The sequence below is a fragment of the Macaca mulatta genome, chromosome 10, assembly GCF_049350105.2.
Source record: "Macaca mulatta isolate MMU2019108-1 chromosome 10, T2T-MMU8v2.0, whole genome shotgun sequence".
Lineage (NCBI taxonomy): Eukaryota > Metazoa > Chordata > Mammalia > Primates > Cercopithecidae > Macaca > Macaca mulatta.
This window is the reverse complement of record NC_133415.1, coordinates 62405118-62427856: the sequence shown is the minus strand read 5'-3', so window position 1 is coordinate 62427856 and position 22739 is coordinate 62405118. Positions and strand designations below refer to the sequence as shown.

The window sequence follows — 22739 nt, the reverse complement described above, 5'->3', positions numbered from 1 at the left end:
AAACAAACTTGCTGTTGGCTTAAGCCACCAAGTTTTGTGGAGGTTTGGTACCCAGCAACAGACAATTGGAGCATCAGTTCAAGCAAATGTTTGATCATGTTTGCCCTTAAGGGCTGAGACAAACCTTGGGAAATCTTGGTTACTCTTGGAGGCCTTATTCAAAAGGCAAAGTCTTCACATGTGGACTTTTAAAAAATTGCACTCCTCTCGGAACACTGGAGAGGAAACATCCAAAGGATCCGAGGTGCCTCTTTACAGGCAGGTGGCTTTATCTAAACACATGATCATACGAACCACCTGCTGTCCTGCCTTTTCATGAACTTGGCTTCTTTTCTACCAGGTGTGGGGAACACAGCCATTCAGCATAAACAACACTTTCCTTGGGCTTAGAAAGTCTAATGAAATGAAAGTGAAAATCCTGGCACATTTGGGATTAGTCTTTGAATCCGTATGGTTCATTCTGCAAGGCACACTGACCTCCCACACTAGCAAAGGGGACAGCCCCTTACAGCCAGGGATCTCTAGAATGGAGAGTCGCCTGTTCCATCTGCTTCATGCTACATGAAGTTACTTGAATGTGCCTGCTAGTCAAGTCATGGAAAGTTAAGAGACAGAGAGAGGACATCTTGACTTAAAAATACATGTTTAAAAGCATTTCCAATCTACCATAGGTGAGCATTTTCATAAAATACAATAACAGGCTGAGTGTGGTGGCTTACTCCTGTAATGCCAGTGCTTTGGAGGCCAAGGAGAGGGGATCACTTGAGACCAGGAGTTTGAGACTGCAGTGAGCTATGATGGCAACCCTGCACTTCAACCTGGGCTACAGAGTGACTCTGTCTCTAAAACAATAAAAATAAAAATACAATGCAATAACAATGAATTACTAAGAAAATGAAATAAAAATATACACTAAAATTCAAGCCTAAAATTATTATTAGATTTAAGAGACCTAAAGTTACTCTGCTTAATTAGGTATCAAAGTCTCTAAGTGGTTGCCCTCCAAATCTCCACCGATCTCACTGCAGATCAGCACAAATCCTCAGTGCACCAGCTCAGGTGCCCAGGACCACCCACTAACTAGCACAGGCAAACAGAAGCTATTTTCAGGAAAGCAGGGTTGGAATGGGAAAGGTGCGAAGGAAAAAAGCCATCAAATCTGTGGGACCCAGGTGTAAGAAGTAAGAGAAGTGGGCTGTCTTCAGCAGGGGAAGTGCCAAGACAGAGAATGTTAGGGTTCCATACAGACTGACTTTGTTCACTCTTTGTTTTTTAGCCTGAGGTTGATCTTAAGATCAGATAAGAGTCTCCACTGGAGAGAGGGTGGACAGGGCACGTGGATTTGTAACTTCTGGCATTCTGGCAGAGACTGATATTAGGGCTCCCTTAATTAAAAGCAGATTCTATTTCCAGTCCTTCAGAGACACCAAGTAGGCTCCAAAGAGCCTGGCCAAGCACACAGTCCTCACCCCATGGTATTCTTGGACGTTTGAACCTTGGAGTTGCAAGAATTCTGAGGATGCTTCAGGGTGTGTGTGTGTGTGTGTGTGTGTGTGTGTGTGTGTGTGTATGTGTATGTGTATGTGGTGTATGCCAGCCCAGTATCTAGCAATCAACTTCCACGGTGGCATGACACTTGTAGCATGACTGACAGATATGTCCTTTCCTTCTTGGATAGTGTCTGTTCTAACATGTCATCTGGGATCCCTTGGAATCTTCATGTACAGAACCGGTTGCTGCCTCGTTGAGTTGGTGGGGACAGAATAGCTCCTGGTTGGCAGCATGGGTTGTGCAGAAGGACAGACCCTGCACGTAAATCACAGCAGATCTCGGCCATGTTTGCAAGTATGTTACTTAAAAATTTCCAATTCTAATGCATTTAAGAGTTTTCATGATTCATGTCATTTTCACCTGTCTTGCATTCTGCTGTGCTTTCTTGGGTGGAAGGGAAAAGCCTTACAATTCAGAGGCATCACCATGTCGTTTCTTACCATTATTGCATCTCGTGGCCCTCAAATCTTGCTCATGTTTTGTTACCACTTATAGCAGTTTGGCATTATTACAGAGTTTCAAATCCCAACATTTTTGGGGGGAGCATTCATAAAAATCTCATATGACATTTATGCCAGTTTAATAAAATATGATGATACCCAGCAATTTCACTTTCATCATTTAGACCAAACGAATATTTGTACACATGGTCGAGGCAGTATGTGAAAGGACATACGTTATGGCAATTTCTGGAAAAATACAAATTTAGAAATACCCTAAATAACCATCAAAAGGGGGATGGACAGATAAACTCAGATTCATTCACACAATGGGATACTCTCTGGCGGTAAAAAGCACGAGACATATCTGTAAGTGAGAACATGGAAGGGTCTCAAGATGTACGGCTGACCGAGGAAAGCGATTTCCAGATAATACACGCAGCACGATAGCATTGCTGAAGGAAACAGAACCTCATACACTATAAAGCGTGACCACCGGTTTTCTAAGGGTACATACCTCATAGAAAATAATTTGTAGTTCACCATCCAAAATGAGGACAGTATCTCCTGTAGTAGGAGAGGAGGGAATCCGAGAGCGGTGGTGCTCAAAGGGGATTTTTATCCTTACTTGTAATTCTTGGAGTTTTTTTTTTTTTTTTTTTTTTTTAAATGAGGAAACATTACTCATGTCTTATTTATGTAGTAATAAAATCATGTCAGAAATCCGGGTACACTGATGAGCATGACTATCACCCCTGGCAATGTCTATCTGAGTAAAGGCCAAATAAAGATAAGAGAAAGAGACAAGAGCACTCACAGAGTAGTGCTCAAGGCCAGGGCCCATGACTCCAACTGCCAGAGCCTCCAGCTACAGCTCCACCCCACAACCCACCAGGCTGCGGCAACCCTCAGAGGTTTCCTGGGCTTGCTGCCAGCTGTGGGGTTAGGAAGTTAAGAGAATGAACCCTGAAACCAAGCCACCTGGCTTCCCATTCTTCCGATCCTTCCAAGCGATGTGATCCCTGGGGAAGTCATGCATCCCTCAGTGCTTCAGCTCCCTTGAGTGTCAAGTGGGTATAAGAATAGGGGGGTATTGTCGGAGTTAAATTAAATCATATGACCAAACCTTTAGAATGGTACCTAGGACAGAGACATCTGCACGTCAATATTATCTGCTACTATTAATCTTCAAGAGCTTTTCTTTTTTTCTTCCCTAGAATTTTCTTTAGGGACTCAGATGTTTAATTTCCACTAAGATCAAGCCAGCTCCAAAGCCTCCTCCTTTATTTCAGGTCCTTGATAAGTAGCATTACGGGAAGGTTTAAAAGAAAGTCAGGTCCAACATTTCGTTGTATGAATGGAGAAACTGAGGCCCAGAAATGCAAGTCTCATTGCTGGTCCTCCCAGAAAGTCAGCAGAAGAGCTAGCCCAGACCTCCTCCTTCCTGACCCTCTGGCCAGCTCTGTGACCATTGGTACCACACACTCTTCTGACAGGAAAGAGCAGGAGTTGAGCTGGGCACCCTGGCTCATGCTTGGAATCCCAGCACTTCGGGAGGCTGAGGCAGGAGGATTGCTTGAGCCCAGGAGTTCAAGACCAGCCTGGGCAACATGGTGAAAGCCCATCTCTACAAAAAATATAAAAAATTAGCTGGGCATGGAGGTGTGTGCCTGTAATCCCAAGCTACCTGAGAGGCTGAGGTGGGAAGATCACCTGGGATTGTAGTGAGACGTGATCACGCAACTGCACTCCAGTCTAGGTGATGGAGTGAGACCTTGTCTAAAAATAAAAATAATAATAATAAAAAAAGGAAGCTGGAATTGGCTTGTGGAACAACAGAATTGGAATTTTTCTCAAAAGACTGACTTATCCCACTTTGGAAAATGGGCAAAATACTCCTGCAGCTCTGGCGACATTCTATGGAGTCCTCAGTTATGACCGTGACAATGGTACAGACAGGCTCGACCCTGCTGGTGCCACAGAGCAGGGACTGTGGGAGCCTGACAATGAGCTTTCATGGCCCCAGGACAGGACAGAGAGGAGGCACCTCTGCAGGAGGCTCGGAGATCGAGATGTGCTCGTTGCAGGCAGGCAGCTGCCCTTCCCATGGATGAGAGCAGCCCCTCTCTTCTTCAATATTGACCAGCAAAGAAACAAAAATCCATCTTAATACTTTTTCAGTGGAAAATGAAGCAGTTTATTTAATATTATTTGGATAACAAGCATCCACATGAACAGGATTCGAATGTCAGTTGTCTTCGGGGAAAAAAGATTTATTGGTTGGTAAATATTGAGAAAGAAAAGCTGATAAAGAACAGTTTCAGCTGCGGCTTCTGCCCGGAGCAGGAGAACAGGCCTGTGTTGTATTTTGGGGCCCTGGGAAGGCAAAAAATTGTGAATGTCTTTCTTTGTTGGTGGGTGTAAAAGTGGAGCCCGCTACAAATAATTTCTTATTTCTTGTCGCATAGATTTTAAATTATGTAGCTTCCCTACCTTGTTAAGTATTAAAGCGGTCTTGTTTAAGGAAGAGACATTTAAATAATGAAGCTTATGTATCTTGTTTTCAGACATCAATATCTGGCTTTGAGTGGCACAAAGAAATAAAGGAATGTGGATTCAGACCTCACTGGGATGCTTGGCAATTCTAATTCTATGCCAGACTGCAAATGGACACAAAACTGTTGCGACTTTTGTTGAAGAGGAGAAGGATGGGTGAGCATGTGACGTTGGGAAATTGTATTTTCTTCTTCGAGTTCTTCTGTTTCCTAATATTTAATCCTACTGTTCTCTTCTTTAGTGAAGGTCTCTTTAGTAAATAATCTCTGCTGAAATTGCTTCGGGCAGCACAGAAGCTGGATTCAGAAGCACACAGGTCTGGGGATGCAGGCTTCGGCCACCCTGATGCGAGGAAAGACTGCCATCTCGTGGTCAGCTCGATCCTGGCACCTTGGTGAGGGTCCAGGCTGCAGAAAACCGGGCTTGGGGAGGAAATGGTGCTGCAAACTGGATTTCTGCGGGACTATGTGGATGCCTTTAGAAAACACCCAGAAAAGAGCTGAGTGCCACCCAAGGTAGGCTTCAGTGAATCCTCTGCAGGTGTGTTGTCATCCCCTAAGCCAAACACACACTTCACACACACGCTGTAGGCTGCGTGAAAATGAGGTAGAAATGTGGGGAAAACATAATCCCGTGGAGAGAACAAACAGCTGAACATGTAAATGCCTCCGGCATGCCTGGCAGAGAGAACACTCAGGCTGAGAAAAGGGGACAGTAACTTGTGCCAAAGATAAGGGAGTAGCCTCTGGGGAATCAATCAGCAGGGCGTCTGGTCAACCCCTCAGACAAAGTCAGGTCTGAGCAGGCAAGATCTATGGATCTGATTTATTAATATTTTCACAATTAAAAAGAATCTGATTGTAAAACTGTTACATGTGTTGTGAGAAAAAAAGAAAAAACAAACAATATAGAAATGTACAAAGAAGGAAATGAAAGATTGGAAGCGTCCTCACCTTAGGGAACCATTATTAATGCTTTAGGTGGCCAGTCTTCCAGACATCTTGCTACAAATATATCCAAATGGAAATTAAAAATGCACTTTCACATAAGTGCAATCAGACCTTGTGCTCTTCTATCCCATAGCCTGCTTTTTCATTCAACACTATGACAGAAGCATCTTTCCAGGTCAATAAACAAAGGCTGGCCTCATAGTTTTTTTTTTTTTTAATCAATTGCATAAAGCTAATGGTATGTAATATTGATTTGATACCTGCTACATGCCAGGCGCATGCATGATCTTGCATAATCTCATAACAACTCTACCGAACAGGAGTTTGTATTATGCCCATTAAGCAGATGAAGAGGCTGTGGCACAAGAAAATCGATCAGCATTGCCAGGATATCTGACCTCAGAGCCCAGGCTCTTGACCAGTAGGCTAGAAATGAAGCATAATTTACTTACCAGTTTTCCGTTGATGGACATTAAGCTATTTCCTACTTTTCTGGTATAAAAAATAAGATTGCAGTGAAACTTTATGGCATATACATCTTTGCACCTTAGTGAGTTCTCTCTAAGTTAATTTGAAAGTAGTAGGGTGTGGGGTTTGTGGGTCAAAGTGTATGCTCAATTTATGCTTTACTGTGTGCCTGGCTTCCCTCCAGGCAGCATGTGCCGGCTCACACTCCCACCAGCTGTACAGGAGAATTTCCAGTGCCCCACGACCTTGCCAATACTAGGCTTCCTCATCAGTTTTTTTCTCTCCTTTATTTTTCTTTAGAAAAAAAAATAGCCTTTGAAAAAATTGTAGGAACTAGTGCAATGTGAGCTTGTAAGTGCTTCACCCAATGTAGATCCACCCAGTGTTAACATTTTGCCACATCTGTTAGTTTTTATCAAACTGGAGTTATCTATAGACATCGTAACACTTGATGACTAAATACTTCGGCATGTGTCTCTTAAGAAAAAAAGCACACCCTTACGTAAGCATAATATAATCAGTACACTTGGGAATTGCTAAAATACAATTTTCTAATACAAAATTCATATCAAGTCATTGAATAAAGACACTTCTTGACTTAAAATGAGATTACATCCCAATAAACCCATCATAAGTTGAAAAAATGTAAGTAAAAATGCATTTAATACACTAAATCTGCTGAATATTGTAACAGCTTTGCCTACATTAAATGTGCTCAGAACACTTACATTAACCTGCAGTTGGACAAAATTATCCAACAGAAAGCCTATTTTATAATAAAGTGTTAGATATGTCATGTAATGTATGAAATACTGTACTGAAAGTGAAAAACAGAATGGTATGGATTCTCACAGTACGGTTTCCACTGAATGCCTATCACTTTTGCACCATTGTAAAACTGAAAAATTGTAAGTTGAACAATTGTAAGTTGTGGACTGTCTGTACTTAACAGATTTTGTCTTGATCCAGAATGGAATCAAGGGTCATGTATCGTTTCCCAGTCATGTCTCTTGAATCCAGAACAGATCTCCAGCCTTTTTGTGGTCTCTCATGACATTGGCATTTTGAAGAGTTTTATGGAGTGTACTTAGGCCTGGATTTATCTGATTGCACCTCAGGATTAGATTTAGCATAAATATTGTTGGCAGGCATATTATACAGATGCTGTTGCTTCCTTCTCAGGGCATCATATCAGGAGGAACAACAAGATGCCAATTTGTCCACAATTTGTGACATTAACTTTGATCACTCAGTTAAGTGAGTGCCTGTTCTATTTCTCCATTGGAAATGTACCCTGATCTTCTGTGATTATTAAGTGACCTACTGGGTGATACTTTGAGACAGAATGTCTTGCTTCCCAACAATCTCTTACCTAGTGATTTTAGAATCTATTGATCATCCTTGCCTGGATCAATTGCTGCTTTCCTGACTATAAAGTGCTATTTCATTTCCCATTCTTTCTACTTTTAAAAAAAGTTATCGCTTTTCTATAAAGAAAAGCTTCTTATTCTACCCCTCAAATTTTTTAGTATCAGATTGTACTCATGGCTTCTTTCTCAATCCAGTGTATTTCTGTCGCTATCCATTTTGACAGCCAGATCATCCCAAATTTGGCAAGTGGCAGCCCCTTCAAGCTGGACCTGTGTCCTCTGAGCCCCTTTCTGCTCTCTGGCATGAGATGCTCCAGGCTCACCTTGCACTTTCCTTGCCTCAGGTCTGGCATCAGCCATTTCTCCAAGAGCCCTCTCATCTTTGTTTATATATTTATTCATATTTAATATCTCATTATTATTAGTTTTAAAATTTATATAAAATAAAGTTGACTTTTTTGTGTAGTTGTAGGAATTTTAATACAGGTATAGGTTTGTGAAGTCACCACTCTAATTGAGATATAGAACAACTCCAAATCATCAAGTTACACACTTTAAATATATATAATTTTTAATTGTCAGCTATACCTCAGTAAAACTGGGGAGAAAAGATACAGTTTCATGCCCAGAAACTACTTTGTGCTTCCTGTTTGTGGTCAAACACGTCCTTTATCCCTGACAGCTGCTGATTTTATCTCTGTCTTTATAGTTTTACCTCTTCTAGAACATTACAAAAATGACAGCGCATAATATGCAGCCTTTTGAGTCTGGCTTCTACTTTCCTTTAGCATAATGCCTTTGAGATTCAGCTGTTGCGTGCATCAATAGTTCGTTCCTTTTTATTGCTGAGTGGTAGGTATTCCATTGTGCAGATGATCCACAGTTTGTTTATGCATTTACCCACTAAGACAAATGGGTTGTGTCCAGTTTTTGTTGATTATGAATAGAGCTGCATAAACATTTATGTATAGAGTTTTCTTGTGTGAGCACAAGTTTTCATTTTTCTTGGGTAGGTGCCTAGGAGTGGGATTACTGAGTCACACACTAAGTGTATGTTTCACTTTTTAAAAGCTGTCAAGCGTTTTCCAGAGCAGCCAAGCCAGTCTGCATTTCACCAGCAATTCCAGAGAGTTTCAGTTGCTCTGCATCCTTGCCAGTGCTTGATATTGCCAGGTTGTTTTTTTTTAAACCCATTTTAAAATATGTTCAGTGCCTCCCTTTTTTAATCTTTGTAAATGTTATAGGTGAATTTAAAAAGTCAATCTCAATATACATTGACTGTTAATAATACTATTAATTACTATTACTGTTAATAATACTAATAAGTAACTATCAATCTCATAGATGAAAAAGATGATTTATGATCTTTAAAAATTTGCATTTTTATTATTAGGAAAGTCAGAAGGGCTCAATTATAACAGAGAGAGAAGCGGATAGAGAAGTGTGTTCTCGCCTGAAGGTGTCTTCATCTTGGGCTGCCTCTATCTATTTCTGGGATCACCGGCGGCCCTTGTACTCTTATCCTCAGCTCTTCCTGGGGGCATTTTCTTTTCATTGAGGCTATGGATGGGAAAGAATGTCCAGCCCATTCTCTCTCCCTCTTCTGATTAAAAGCAGGGGAGGCAGAAGTGGAAAGGGCAAAACCAATTATAGGTTGTAGCCTACACTATCCAAAGCAATATATACATTCAATGAAATCTCTGTCAAAATACCTATGACATTCTTTAGAGAAGCAGAAAAAATAATCCTAAAATGTATGTGGAACCACAAAAGACCAAAATAGCTAAAGTTGTCCTGACCAAAAGAACAATCCTGGAGGAATCACATTACCTGACTTCAAATTATACTACAGGGCTGTAGTAAACAAAACAGCATCATACGGGTATAAAAACAGACACATAGACAAATGGAACAGAATAGAGAACCCAGAAATAAATCCAGACATTGTCAGTGAACTCATTTTCGACAAAGGTACCAAGAACATACACTGGGGAAAAAACAGTCTCTTCAATAAATGGTGCTTGGAAAACTGGCTATCCATGTGCAGAAGAATGAGACTAGACCCCTGTCACTTTCTACCCACAAAAATCAAACCAAAATGGATTAAAGACAAATGTAAGACCTCAAACTACGAAACTACCAAAAACAAACAAACAAACAAACAAAACATTGGGGAAGTTCCCCAGGATATTGGTCTGGGCAAAAATTTCTTGAGTAATACTCTAAAAGTACAGGCAACTAAAGCAAAAATGGAAAAATGGGATTATATCAAGCTAAAAAGCTTCTGGCCGAGCGTGGTGGCTCATGCTTTTAATTCCAGCACTTTGGGAGGCCAAGACGGGTGGATCGTCTGAGGTCAGGAGTTCGAGACCAGCCTGGTCAACATGGCGAAACTCCATCTCTACTAAAAATACAAAAATAAGCTGGGTGTGGTGGTACATGCCTATAATCCCAGCTACTCAGGAGGCTGAGACAGGAGAATCACTTGAACCTGGGGAGACGGAGGTTGCAGTGAACTGCGATTGCTCTACTGCGCTCCAGCCTGGGCAACAGAGTGAGATTCTGTCAAAAAAAAAAAAAAAAAAGTTTCTGCACAGCAAAGGAAACAGTCAACAAAGTGAAGAGACAACCCACAGAATGGGAAAAATATTTGCAAAGTATCCATCTGACAAGGGATTAATAACCAGAATATATAAGGAGTTCAAACAACTCAAAAGGAAAAAATCTAGTAATTCAATTAAAAATGGGCAAAAGATCTGAATAGATGTTTCTTAAAAGAAAAATATACAAATGGCAAACAGGTATAAGAAAAGGTGCTCAACATCATTGATCATCAGAGAAATGCAAATCAAAACTACAATGAGATATCATCTCACCCTAGTTAAAATGGCTTATATCCAAATGACAGGCAGTAACGAATGCGGGCAGGGATGTGGAGAAAAGGGAACTCTTGTACACTGTTGGTGGGAAGGTAAATTAGTACAGCCACTAGGGAGAACAGTTTGGAGGTTCTTCAAAAAACTGAAAATAGAACTACCCTATGATCCAGCAATCCCAGTGCTAGGTATACACCTGAAAGAAAGGAAATCAGTATATTGAAGAGGAAACTGCACTCCCATGTTTATTACAGCACTATTCACAATAGCCAAGATTTGGAAACAACCCAAGTGTCCATAAACAAATGAATGGATAAAGAAAATGTGGTACATATACACAATAGAGTACTATGCAGCCATAAAAATATGAGATTCTATCATTTGCAACATCATGGATTGAACTGGAGGTGGTTACATTAAGTGAAACAAACCAGGCACAGAAAGATAAACTTCACATGTTCTCACTTATTTGTAGGAGCTAAAAATTAAATCAGTTGAACTCATGGAGACAGAGAGTAGAAGGATGGTTGCCAGAGGCTGGGAAGAGTAGTGGTGGTGGGGGTGGGGTGGCGGGGAGGGGAAGTGGGCATGGTTAATGGGTACCAAAATATAATTGAATGACTGATATTCTGTCAATTGGATAATTGATAGAATGAATAAGATCTCATATTTGGTAGCACAATAGGGTAACTTGTCAATAATAATTTGATTACACATTTAAAAATAACTAAAAGAGTATAACTGGAATGCTTATAACATGAAGAAAAGATAAATGCTTGAGGTGGTGGGTACCCCATTTACCCTGATGTGGTTATTACACCTTGTATGCCTATATAAAAATATCTCATGTTCCCCATAAATACATACACCTACTATGTATGTACCCATAAAATATTATAGAGTGTGGTCATCAGAGCATGGAGTCATGTTCCTACATAGTGCTTAAAACTTCCACTAGGAATTATCATGGTCAATTCAGCTTGTTCCAGCTCAAGAAAAATAAGAGCATCAGCTAGGCTCTAGGTACCATGCTGCACTCCCGAGACATAAACAAAACCCTAGCCTTGTTTTCAAGAAGCTCATTCTGGTGGAGACAGGGCGGGAAGGAGACACAGACAAAACCAGCCATGGGGATTAATATATCTTAACAAGATGACCCGTAAGTCTGACCCAGGAAGAGAAGGAGATAGCTTTCAGAGGCCGGAACTGAGCTCTGAGTAACTGTGGCTGCCCGAAACTGCCTCTTCCTTTCCAGCACTGGCTTTCCCAACCTGAAAAACTGATTCAGTCTCACATGTGGATCCTGAGGACATTTAAGGAAGACATTTTACAGCCGTCCAGGGAACCCTGATGAGATCTGAAATGTTCTGTTCGTTCTGCAGCTATAAAATAACCTGCCTAGCACAGAAACATATATTGACCTTGCCTGAAATAATGAATCTGGCTTTTGAAAGTGCTCAAATAGAAATCTGTTTACTGAGCAAAGCCGTCATCCCGGCTGACTTACAGAAAATTGATAGCACCATTGTCCAAGATTCATGCTGTCTCCTGGCACATCAAAGACAGCCCCGGGGGACTTGATATCTGAAGTCATTTTCTTGGAGTTAAGGGACACTGCCCATGGGAACCACAAACTGCACTGGTCCAAACATTTGGTCAATGCAGCATAACTACAAAGCCTGATTCATCTAGGAAAGCCACCTTCTCATCCTTTGGCAATGTGTCGGCATTTATGTAAGGGGGACTCTTTCCTTCCAAATTTGTACCTAATATAGAGCTTTAGTGGTGGTTCATAGTGAGTGCTTGAATCAGTCAGGAGATAAAAACCACACCTTTTAACAGGCATAATTTTATATAAAATTGTTAACTGGGTTCTTTCGCAGAAAGGCAAAAAGAGAACTCTAAGAAATACTGGTGGTGGCAACTGCAGGAAATAGCTACTTCCCCTAGGGGTGAGGGAATAGAAGGAAGAACAGAAAATTATTAAAATGTAGAAGCTCAGAGGAGCGGCCCCATGGAGCTGGGACTCAGATATCTGAGTGGGGCCACACTGAAACTGGGTCTGTGTATACTGTAAAAACTGCAAACTGGATGGAGTCGCTGATACAGGAAAGAACTTCCAGTGCCTGGGTTATCACTGAGGAAGTAATGCAGACAATAAAAGGAAGTATTCAGGAATAGAAGCTAATCAGAAACAGGAAGTACTTAGGAACAGGAAGTACTCAGGAGCAGAAAGTACTCAGGAACAGGAAGAAGAGGGCCACTTTCCCTTCCCCAGCCTCAGGGTCTCCCTTTACTACCCGCTCTTGGTGGATCTCAACAGGTAGCAGCTGGCTGGGCAGAATGGTGGATGCAGAGTTCTAGCCCTGGCATTACAAAGCTGGGTAGAAAAGGATAAGTTTGGAGCTTAGAGATAATAGCTCAATAACTGGCAAATTGTTCAATAGATATTTTTGAGTGACTGAATAAATTTACATGCAATAAAATTTCAAGCTTTGACTTTCATTCAAAAATTTATTGACATTCCTAGGATTGCTTTCTCACTGGGGAATTCTCATTTGTGCCAGATTCTCTCTCTCTCTCTCTCTCTTTCTTTCCTTCCTTCGTTCCTTCTTTGCTTCCTTCCTTTTTTCTTCCTTCCTTTTCCCCCTCCTTTCTTTCCTTTTTCCTTCCTTCCTCCCTCCCTCCCTCCCTTCCTCCCTCCCTCCTTCTGTCTCTCCCTTCCTTCCTTTCCTTCCCTTCCTTCCCTTCCCCTTCTCCTTCTCCTTCTCCTTCTCCTTCTCCTTCTCCTTCCTTCCTTCCTTCCTTCCTTCCTTCCTTCCTTCCTTCCTTCCTTCCTTCCTTCCTTCCTTCCTTTCTCTTTCTTATTTTCTCCTTTCTTTCTTTCTTCCTCCCTCCCTCCCTCCCTCCCTATCCCCATGTCTTGTTTCTTTTCTTTCTTTGTTTCTTTCTGCAATTTGGCCTCAATGAATCTTCTGAGACAATTTAGCATCCTCAACTGTTTTCACTGCCTCTGTCTCTATGTTCTGACCTTCCCCATGCCTGTTCTGGGGTATTGCAGGTTTCTGTGACAGTGACAGAATGTGACTGATAGCACCTCTTGGCCCATGGAATCCCAGACCAGGACTCAGAGCCCTAGACTTCTTATCCTTGGATAAATCACATGACTTCTTTGAGGCTCACTTTTCATGAAATGGGAATGAGAATATGGAATATGGTCTTCACTCATTTTATATAGATGTTATTAAGATAGAAATGAGTCATAAGTCTGGGGGTGGTGGCTGACACCTGTACTCCAAGCACTTTGAGAGGCCAAGGTGGGGTGATAGCTGGAGGCCATGAGTTCAAAACCAGTCTGAGTAACAAAGCAAGACTCCATCTCTACCAAAAATAAAAAACTTAGCTGAGTTTGGTGGCGTGCACCCGTAGCTACTTAGGAAGCTGAGGTGGGAGGATCTCTTGAGCCTGGGAATTTGAGGTTGCAATGGGCTGTGATCACACCACCGTATTTGCCCAGGTGACAGAGTGAGACTCTGTTTCTAAATTAAAACAAAAACAAAAACAAATGAGACATAAGATGGATAAGTGAATTAAAAACTTTGTAGGTGAAGTTTGCTGATTGAACGTATGTGTTTGCATTTTTCTCCTCCTGAAGCCCCACTGGAATGGATTGTTTTGAAAAAGGCAAAACCCACTACGATGGAAAAAATGGGAGAAGAAATGACAACAACATGGTTTGGGAGTCAGAATACAGATAGATGACTGGTAACTGATGAAAGAAAACAAAGTTCAGAAGGCCATAGTGGGGAAAATTTTAAAACAGCAGATGTGTGCGGCAAATTCCACAAACCTTGGGAACTAGGGGCAGCAGGTACCTCTGAATTTGGGGGTAAGGCAGAAAGACTCAAATAAGGAGGATTTGTTTAGTAAGCACTCCGATCTCTATGTCTGCACCCTACTGTGGGCAGCCAGGCCACTGCCCACCCCTCTCAGCAAAGACTGGCTGGAGAGGGTAAGGCATGGTCTTTGGACACCTGGGCTGTGCACTGCAGCAGTGCGATGAGGGGCAGCTGGATGCCGACTAGCCTCAGCCCGCTTTCCTGACCTGGCTCCCAGGATGCTGCAGTCGGTCTTCACCTTCCAGTCAGGAGACCTGGAGAGTGTTCTCTTGGGAGTCTGTCCAGCTGAAGAAGAAAGCGTTAAAGGTACTGAAATTAGCAGTTTCCCAGGAACATGGCCCATCCGGAGTCTCCTACAGTGGAGCTGCAGATGCCATGTGCGGTTCTTGCACTCTGATCTTCCGATTAGCATTTAGTTCCTTACTCTGAAATGCTAGCAGAGAACTAAGAGTTACTTATGGGACTCATTTCCTATGAATACTATAGTGAATTACCACCAACTTGGGACTTGAAACAACACACATTTATTTTCTTGCAGGTCTGGAGGCTAGAAGTTTGAAATCAATTTCACTGGGTGAAGGCAAGGTATTGGCCAGGCTGGTTCCTGCTAGAGAATCCAAGGAATGTGTTCCCTTTCCTTTTCCAGCTTCTGGAGGTGCTTAGATTTCTTGGCTTATGGCCCCTTAACTCCAATTTTTGCTTCTGTTGTCACATGGCTTTCTCTCTCTGTTGATCTTGCCTCCTTCTTTTAAGGACCCTGGTAATTACATTTAAGGCTCGCTGAGATAATGCAGGATAATCTCCTCATCTCAAGATTCTTAATTTGGTCTGAAAAGTTCCTTTTGTTATATACAAGTCCTGGAGATTAGGATATGGGGAGCCCATTATTCAGGATATCACAATTGTCTCATGAATAATCAGGATTTCCTTGAAAGAAGTAAGCCTAAGGCATCCAGACATTCTAGAATCATACTATTATGTATCATTTTGAGGGGGCAGAATTAAGAAAATAGTCAGAAATAATTTTCTATGATCTGTGGTTCGAAAGAAGAATGTAGTTGAGAAAGACTGACTTAGAGTGAAATAAAGGTGAAAGTAATCAGACAGAAGCAGCATAGAATAGGAAGAAGACACTCCAGAAACAGACTATTAATACTTTACGGCAGTGGTCCCCAATCTTTCTTACACCAGGGATTGGTTTCATGGAAGACAATTTTTCCATGATGGGGGTTGAGGAGGTTGGGGGTGGGGATGGTTTTGGGATGAAACTGTTCCACCTCAGATCATCAGGCTTTCGATTCTCCTAAGGGGTACACAACCTAGATCCCTTGCATATGCAGTTCACAATAGGGTTCACATTCCTATGAAAATCTAATGCTGCTGGTGATCTGATGGGAGGTGGAGCTCAGGCAGTAATCCTCATTCACCAGCCTCTCACCTTCTGCTGCGTAGCCTGGTTCCTAACAGGCCATGGACCTGGCTTATGGCCCCTGGTTTGCAGCCCAGGGATTGGGGGCCCCTGCTTTAGGGAGATAAGAAAATAAACTGCAATAATCAAAAGAGAACAAGATGTTACAAAAAACATTCAGAGAATGCCAATAACTCTTGGAAATGAAAATAACACAGCAGCAAAGAAAACCTCAGAATAAGTTTCCAGATAAAGTTGAGGTATTCTTACAAAAAACAGAGCAAAAAGAAAAAGAGATGAAAACTAGAAGAGAAAAGAAAATTAGAGAACGAGTCCAAGAGACCCAACATCTGATTAACAGAAGTTGCAGAAATAGAAGTAAAGAAAACTTATGGGATAAAAGAATAAATGGGAAAAATTCAAAAAACTTTCCAAGTTTTTTAGTACATAAGTTTTCAGATTGGAAGGGTCCCCCAAGTTTTTATCATAATGGGTGATAATAGGCCCATGACAAGGCACATCACCACTGGGGTCAAAAAGAAGAGGTATATCTATATATCTATCTATATCTGTATCTATATCTAGAGAGGCTCATAAAGAACCTAGAATTAGGAAGGCTTTGAAGTTCTCTATGCCACCTAGAAGGCAATGAAGCATGCTTTCAAACTAGTGAAGAAAAATGATCTCCAACTAGAATTCTACTCCCAGCTGAACCACCGCCAATCAACTGAGAGTAGATAAAAGACATTTGCATATAAGCAAGGTCTCCAAAAGCTATTCAAGGATGTGTTCCATCAAAATTGCAGAGTAAATCCAAAAAGAGGAAGACAAAAGGTATAGGAATGAGAAGATTCAACACAGGGGGTAACTGAGTGGCAGCAGACTGGAAAAGACCTGTTGCATTTGGCTGTGCAGGATGTACACTGCTCAACTTCTGGGCATGCCATTCTTTTCATTTTCTCTGTGGGTGACATAGAAATAGAAATCAGGACAATTTAGAGCCCCTCTGAAGGCTCCTGGGGAGATTTCCTTAGGAAATTAAAATCAATAGAAAGCCTCATGCATTATGAAGAAATTTAGACAATTGATAGCATTTGTGATTGAATGAATGATAAATACACAGAAATCTAAGCAAATCAAAAGAAAACAATTATTAACTTTGGAGTATTAATAACTACAAAAATTAAATCATAATAAGCTCTGAGGAGTATTTACATATTCATAATAATTCAAACACTGATGATTTGTCTCTAACTACAAATTTTGAAATAATTATGTTGGGAGAAGCCAGGGTTATGGGAAAGTGGCGTGTGTGTACAGAGGGGTGATGTAAAAGTCAAGATGTGGCAATAAAAACATATTGTTCAAGCAAAGGCAGCCTATGCCAAAACAATCAGCTAAGATCCGAGACGGGGGCTGATGATTAAGGGCAATGATATTTTATAACAAAATTTGAATTATTAGGCTCTTTAAACAGTATGTATTTGTAAATTTGCTAAAAATAGAAACTAGTAGAAGTTTTAAAAGTTCTTTCAACTCTGGGCTAGTCATTTAATCTCTCTAAGACTCGATTTTATCTGGGTGAGTGTGCACAGGGGCAAATGTGTATCACGCCTGGCACAGGTGAAGTGCGGAGTAAAGGCTAGTGTTACACATGTCATCAGCATCATTGTGAGCTGATGTTACTGCCATAGAGCTTGCAATGCACAGAGTTGGTGTTTGAGTCACAGCAGCAAAACTGAGTCCCTGGTACACATCATTTAATTACTTGCACCTGTGCTCCCCTCTTACTTACTTGTGGCTTTCCAGGAATTGCTCACATCGACACTGGCCCAATTGTCCCATATAACTAATGTTTATGGTTTCTTTTGAACAAACATAGAAATTGACTCTCCCAGTCTTAAAACTTGAGAAAGTTACATATGTCTTACCTGAGTTTATTTCTCAGGAAACCAATAATCAGGCCTCCTAGATTATATCAAGGACCCGAAACTCATCAGATCACTGCATCTGGACAATGATATGCCAGACCCCCCCACCTGTCATGACTGCCTAACCGGCCACCTGCTTCCTGTGGACCAATTCCTTTCCCCTACCCTCCCTAATACCTATTTTCCCACACATGGTTACATTTCTTCCCTGCTATATAAACCCCTAATTTAAGTCAGTTGAGGAGATGGATTTGAGATTGATTTCCCATTTCCTCAGCTGCAGCACTGAATTAAAGCCTTCTTTCTCGGCAATACTCATTTCAGTGATTGGCTTTCTGTGCTGCAAGCAATGGGACCTAGACCGAAACCCTAGTGTTTTGGTAACATCAGCAGGAGAGGTTATGCCCAGGCGTGTATGATGGTTGAGGCCAGATTTGGGGATCCTGTCCATTCCCATGGCTGGGAAAAGAAGAAGCTTTCTGGTCTTGGAGATGAGGCAAATCTTCAGCTCTTGGAGAAAGATTAGAGATAATCCATGTGGAAGCAATGGTGCCGATAGACCAAGGCAACACAGCTTTGTTCAGTGAACAATGACAATGAGGAAGTCAGTCATTTCTAACCTGGGAACATCTGGCAGCAACCTGATCTCCTGGTGGGTAGGGAAACTGGACCTGTCTGAGCTCATCCCTGGTGCTGAGGTCTGGAGATGCAGAGATTGTTCTGGATGCTCTTTTAGAAATGTGGGCTCCTAAGGACATGTCGGGGATCATCTCCCCTGGTTCAGACCAGCAAGGGCTCTAGACAAAAGGGCTCTAGGACAAAAGTCCATTCTCCTAATCAGACTCCAGGGGCCACAACAACTGAGAAAGGAAGGTCTGGCTGTAAGTAGAGCAAGCTCTACAAACATGTGCGAAGGAGGGCCGCACTTCCCCATCTCTCTCCCACCATCTGGAAAGCTGGTGAATACCTCCTATCATCATCATCATGTCTCATTTCTATCTTTGTGTGTCCGTAAGTAACCACATTGTATTGTGAGGGAGCGTAAGGAACACAGGTTCAAAATTTTGAAACAGGAAGACTGGATTCAAGAATAACCCATGTTACCCCTGACTGTGTGATTCTATGTAATTTCATCTCTCTGAGTTTTCATTTCCTCATCTATGGAATAGGGGTAACAATTGCTTCCCTAGCTACCGCAAAAGGTTTAACACAGCTTAACTAAAAGGTTTGACAAAGGGCAAATGGTACGGCATAGGTCAAAACTGCTTTGTAAGGAGCTGAGAGACAGGAAGGAAACCAGCATTTATAGAGCGCTCACCCAGTAGCAGGTGCACGGTAGCTATGGTGGTACCTGCCCTTGATGTATATTCTCTTCACATTGATATGGTGCTGTAGGTGTTAGGACTTTTTCTACAGAGCAAGAAACTGAAGCTGGCAGGGAGAATAACTGCCTAAGTCACACATGAGTGGATGTGTGAATGAGGTCCTTAGGATGTCACTGGCTGCGTGCTGGGGCTTCAGCAACGAACAAGCCATTATATCCCACTGGTGGGAAATGAAAAATAAAGAAGTTAATAAGTAAACCAGACAACTATAGAAAAAATGCTATGCAAAAAGTAAGCAAGTACCTGTAAGATGGGGCTGTCTCACACTAAGGGGTCAGGAAGGGGCTTTCTGAGGAGGTGATATTGGCACTGAGACCTGAACAACCAGAAGAATCAGCCATGTGAGGATTGTGGGGAATAGCAACCCAGGAGATGGGAAGAGCAAATGCAAAATCTCCAAGGGGTATTGAGGTGTGTGCGTACGAGGGGTAGAGAAAAGCAGCGCAGCCGCCACGCTGTGAGCAAAAGGTAGGGAGAGGATGTTGTAGAAGATGAGGATACAGAGGCTTAGAGGGGCCCTTCTGGGCCTTAAAGGTCACAACAAGGAGACTGATGTTCATTTGAGATGTGTTGGGAAGACACTGGACGGGTCTAGGCAGGGGCTGCTCCGTCTGGTTTGTACTCTTGGTGTGGCCATTGTTACATGGTTTTGTGTCTGGCGGCTCCCCAGGCTTTGTTTCCATTAACAGCAAGTTGCTGGGAGAAATCACACAGCTAGGGGATCCCCCTCTCCACCTTGGTTCCAGCACTTGCCTGCCACCCCTAACCAACTTTAGGCATTGGGGGTGGCATTGGGGTGGGGGTGGCTGTAGGGAAAAAAGAGTCAGGGCCAAACTCCTAAGGCCAAAAGAAGTGCTCTTCGTCCCTGCCAGCAGTGAACCAACCATCAAAGCAGGGAGCTGGTGATCACTTCGGAAGGCGGTCCTGAAAATCTTTGGCAACAAGCACCAACAAGCACCAACAAGCATCAGCAAGCCATCAACAGCCAGGCAGTTCTGTTGTTATAAATAAAGACCCTCTATCCTTCTACCAGCTGAGGTGGGCTTTTTTGGCCAATAACAAGACACATGGAATTTCAGGACCTCCTCAAAAAACACTTTCATTGATCTACCTCTGAGGACAAATAAATAAAACATATAAAGAAATATTGACTGGGTGCAGTGGCTCACACCTGTAATCTCAACATTTTGGGAGGCCAAGGTGGGAGGATGGCTTGAGCTCAGGAGTTTGAGACCAGCTTGGACAATGGAGTGAGACCCCAATCTCTACAGAAAAATTAAAAATTAGCTTAGTATGGTGGCATGCACCTATGGTCCCAGCTACCTGGGAGGCAGAGGTGTGAGGATTCTTTGATCCCGGAGGTCAAGGCTGCAGTGAGCAGTGATTATGCCACTGCACGATCACAGCTCATTGAACTCCAGTCTGGGTGACAGTGAGACCCTGTTTCCAAAAAAAAAAAAAAAAAAAAAAAAAAGAAAGAAAAAAGAAAAATATTAATGAAAACATTTTTGCAAGATAATTATTTGGTAAAATATGTATTTTTATGTAATAATTGATACATATGAAAGACTCTAATATATTTCATATGTATTGATGAAGCATTGTATTAAAATAAACATTGAACCCACCATCCACCTTAAGAAAGTGTTGAAATTAACTGTATGTATCTCCCTGATTCCATTCACTTACCTTCCCTGGAAGGTAACTACTACATTACATTATTTGTAAGTACAAAATTTATTTTTCCTTCTTCCTTTTCTAAAGAGTTTCCTTCCACATTTTTGTTTTGAAAATTTTTAAACCTATAGAAAGTTGCACAATAGTACAATAGATACCCATTTACTCCTCATCTAGATTCACCAATTGTTAACATTTTGCTCAATTTGTGCTTATCTATCTATCTATCTATCTATCTATCTATCTATCATCTATCTATCTTTGTTTTTCTCTCTCTCTCTAATCTTTTCTGAACCCATTTGAGATGCAGTTATGCACACATGACCTTTGATCTGCAGATGCTGTAAGACCAAGGATCTTTGCCTACATCAAAATCAGGAAATTTTGCATTGGAACAACACTATTACCTAATATGGTGTATATTCAAATTTCCCCAAGTGTGTGGAATTATGGTGTATGTGTCCTTTGTAACTGTTTTCCTGTGTTTTTGCTCCAGGATCCAGCTCAGGTTCACACATTGCATTTGCTGACTTATCTCTTTAGCTTCCTCTATTCTAGAACAGTTCCTCAGCCCTTTCTTCCCCCATGACATTGACAATTTTGAAAACCCCAGGCTGTTATTTTTGGAATGTCCCTCATTTTGGATTTGTCTGATTGTTTCCTCATGAGGAGATTCAGATTAATAAAAAACCAAAGCCCCTTTAAAGGCTTCAAACTGAATGAAATCTGCTCTCAATTTGCTTCGACCCCGGGGACGCTATTGCACAGGAGAATTGAGCCTGGATGACATAGTCCACCTCTGGAACAGATTTCAGCTAAGCTGGGTAAGCCTGGTAGCTGAGTTGTCAACCTCACACTCCAACAGAGCTGACAGGAACTCTAGATACCTCTGTTACAGCCTGAGTTAAGTCTTTATTTCCAGTTTATCTCTGCAGTGGGCCTTCCCAACCCAGAGGTCTGCTCTGTTCCATGCAGACTGAGAGTATTGTCCATGAGGAATCGCTGAGATGTGAGACGAGGCCCTGGGTGCCAGTGAGGTGGACTCAATGGCTGGCAGATGTTCACTGCACTGGCTGCTGGGACAGAGGCCAACAAAGTGAAAAGGCATGTGGAGTCCCAGTAGGTAAAAAGCAATTTCCTGAGCTGGGCCTTGGCCAGGAGGCTGCAGTTTTACCCTTCCCTGCATTCAATGGCTATGGGGAGGTTGATGGCAGGACTTGAGCCTGATGCTTCATTTCCAAAGGCCCAGCCTTCAGGAGCCCACATGTCTTATGCAGGCAAGACGCAGTTCTTCACATCCTAAGTGTGCAGGGCCTCAGCAGTGCTCCTTGGACACTGCTCATGCTGATATTAACGAGCCCCAAATGCATTAACTCCCAGGAGGCTTGGGTTTACACATGAGGTGGCACAATTTAACTGCAGGCCTTGTTGAGTGGAATTTTTCACATGTTTATTTCCCCTCTAAAGGGCTTGCATGTATAGCCACTTTTCTCTCCATCTCTGAGAATGGCTTATGGGAAGTGGGAAGCAGAAATTGCTGCAGGGTTGCTTGTTTTGTTCCTGCCGTTGGGGGTGTGGACTTTCCACTTCATCGCCCCTCTTCCTGGAGACAAGGCATGACAACCTGGCTTCACCAAGATGAGGCTGCTTAGACAGAAGCAGGAAAACAGGAAGGGCATGGGCTCCAGAGCTGGGTACACTCACTCCTGTGCCTTCCCATGGTTTAGCCTTTTCCAGCCTTGGTTTCCTGAGCTGAAGAATGGAGATAACAATACTCACAGGGCTGCCAAGAGGGTGGCTGTAGACACCCATACATGGATGCTGTTAATGCCAGACACTCTAGAATGTCATTTGATTCTTAGCCTGGGGTCCGCTGAGAGTCCCCCAAAATTCTGGGAGTAGAATTCAAGAGATTTGTAAACTTGAATAAGAAATATAATTGCACATTTATTGTCATGGAAAGTGATGTACAACTTCGCATTTCCTTCAATTCTGTGGACAACAACTCATGGCAGTGTTAGTAGTACCTGTGACTGTCATCAATAGAAGCCATAGATATTTTCATATTACATTACAGTTTTATAGGTATTTCAAAACATTCTTTATACTCATTGTGACTTCGAAATCATGTTAACGATTAGACATACAGCTAGATCCTGCTATTTAGTGTGCCAATTAATAATCACAGATATTAGCATATCATAAATTTGTTGTAAGATATTTTGATA

General features: G+C 42.0%; 1 long non-coding RNA gene across 1 annotated transcript in view; it reads right to left on the bottom strand.

Moving 5' to 3' along the window:
- Window positions 1–356: 356 nt before the first annotated feature.
- Window positions 357–22739, bottom strand: part of LOC107000510 (uncharacterized) — a 96770-nt gene continuing 74387 nt past the window's right edge. Inside the window, exons 2-5 of the long non-coding RNA XR_001447640.3 lie at window positions 16388–16479; window positions 15549–15632; window positions 1470–1806; window positions 357–842 (exon numbers count right to left, since the gene is read on the bottom strand). This is a non-coding gene — a long non-coding RNA (uncharacterized LOC107000510). The remainder of the gene's footprint in view (window positions 843–1469; window positions 1807–15548; window positions 15633–16387; window positions 16480–22739) is intronic.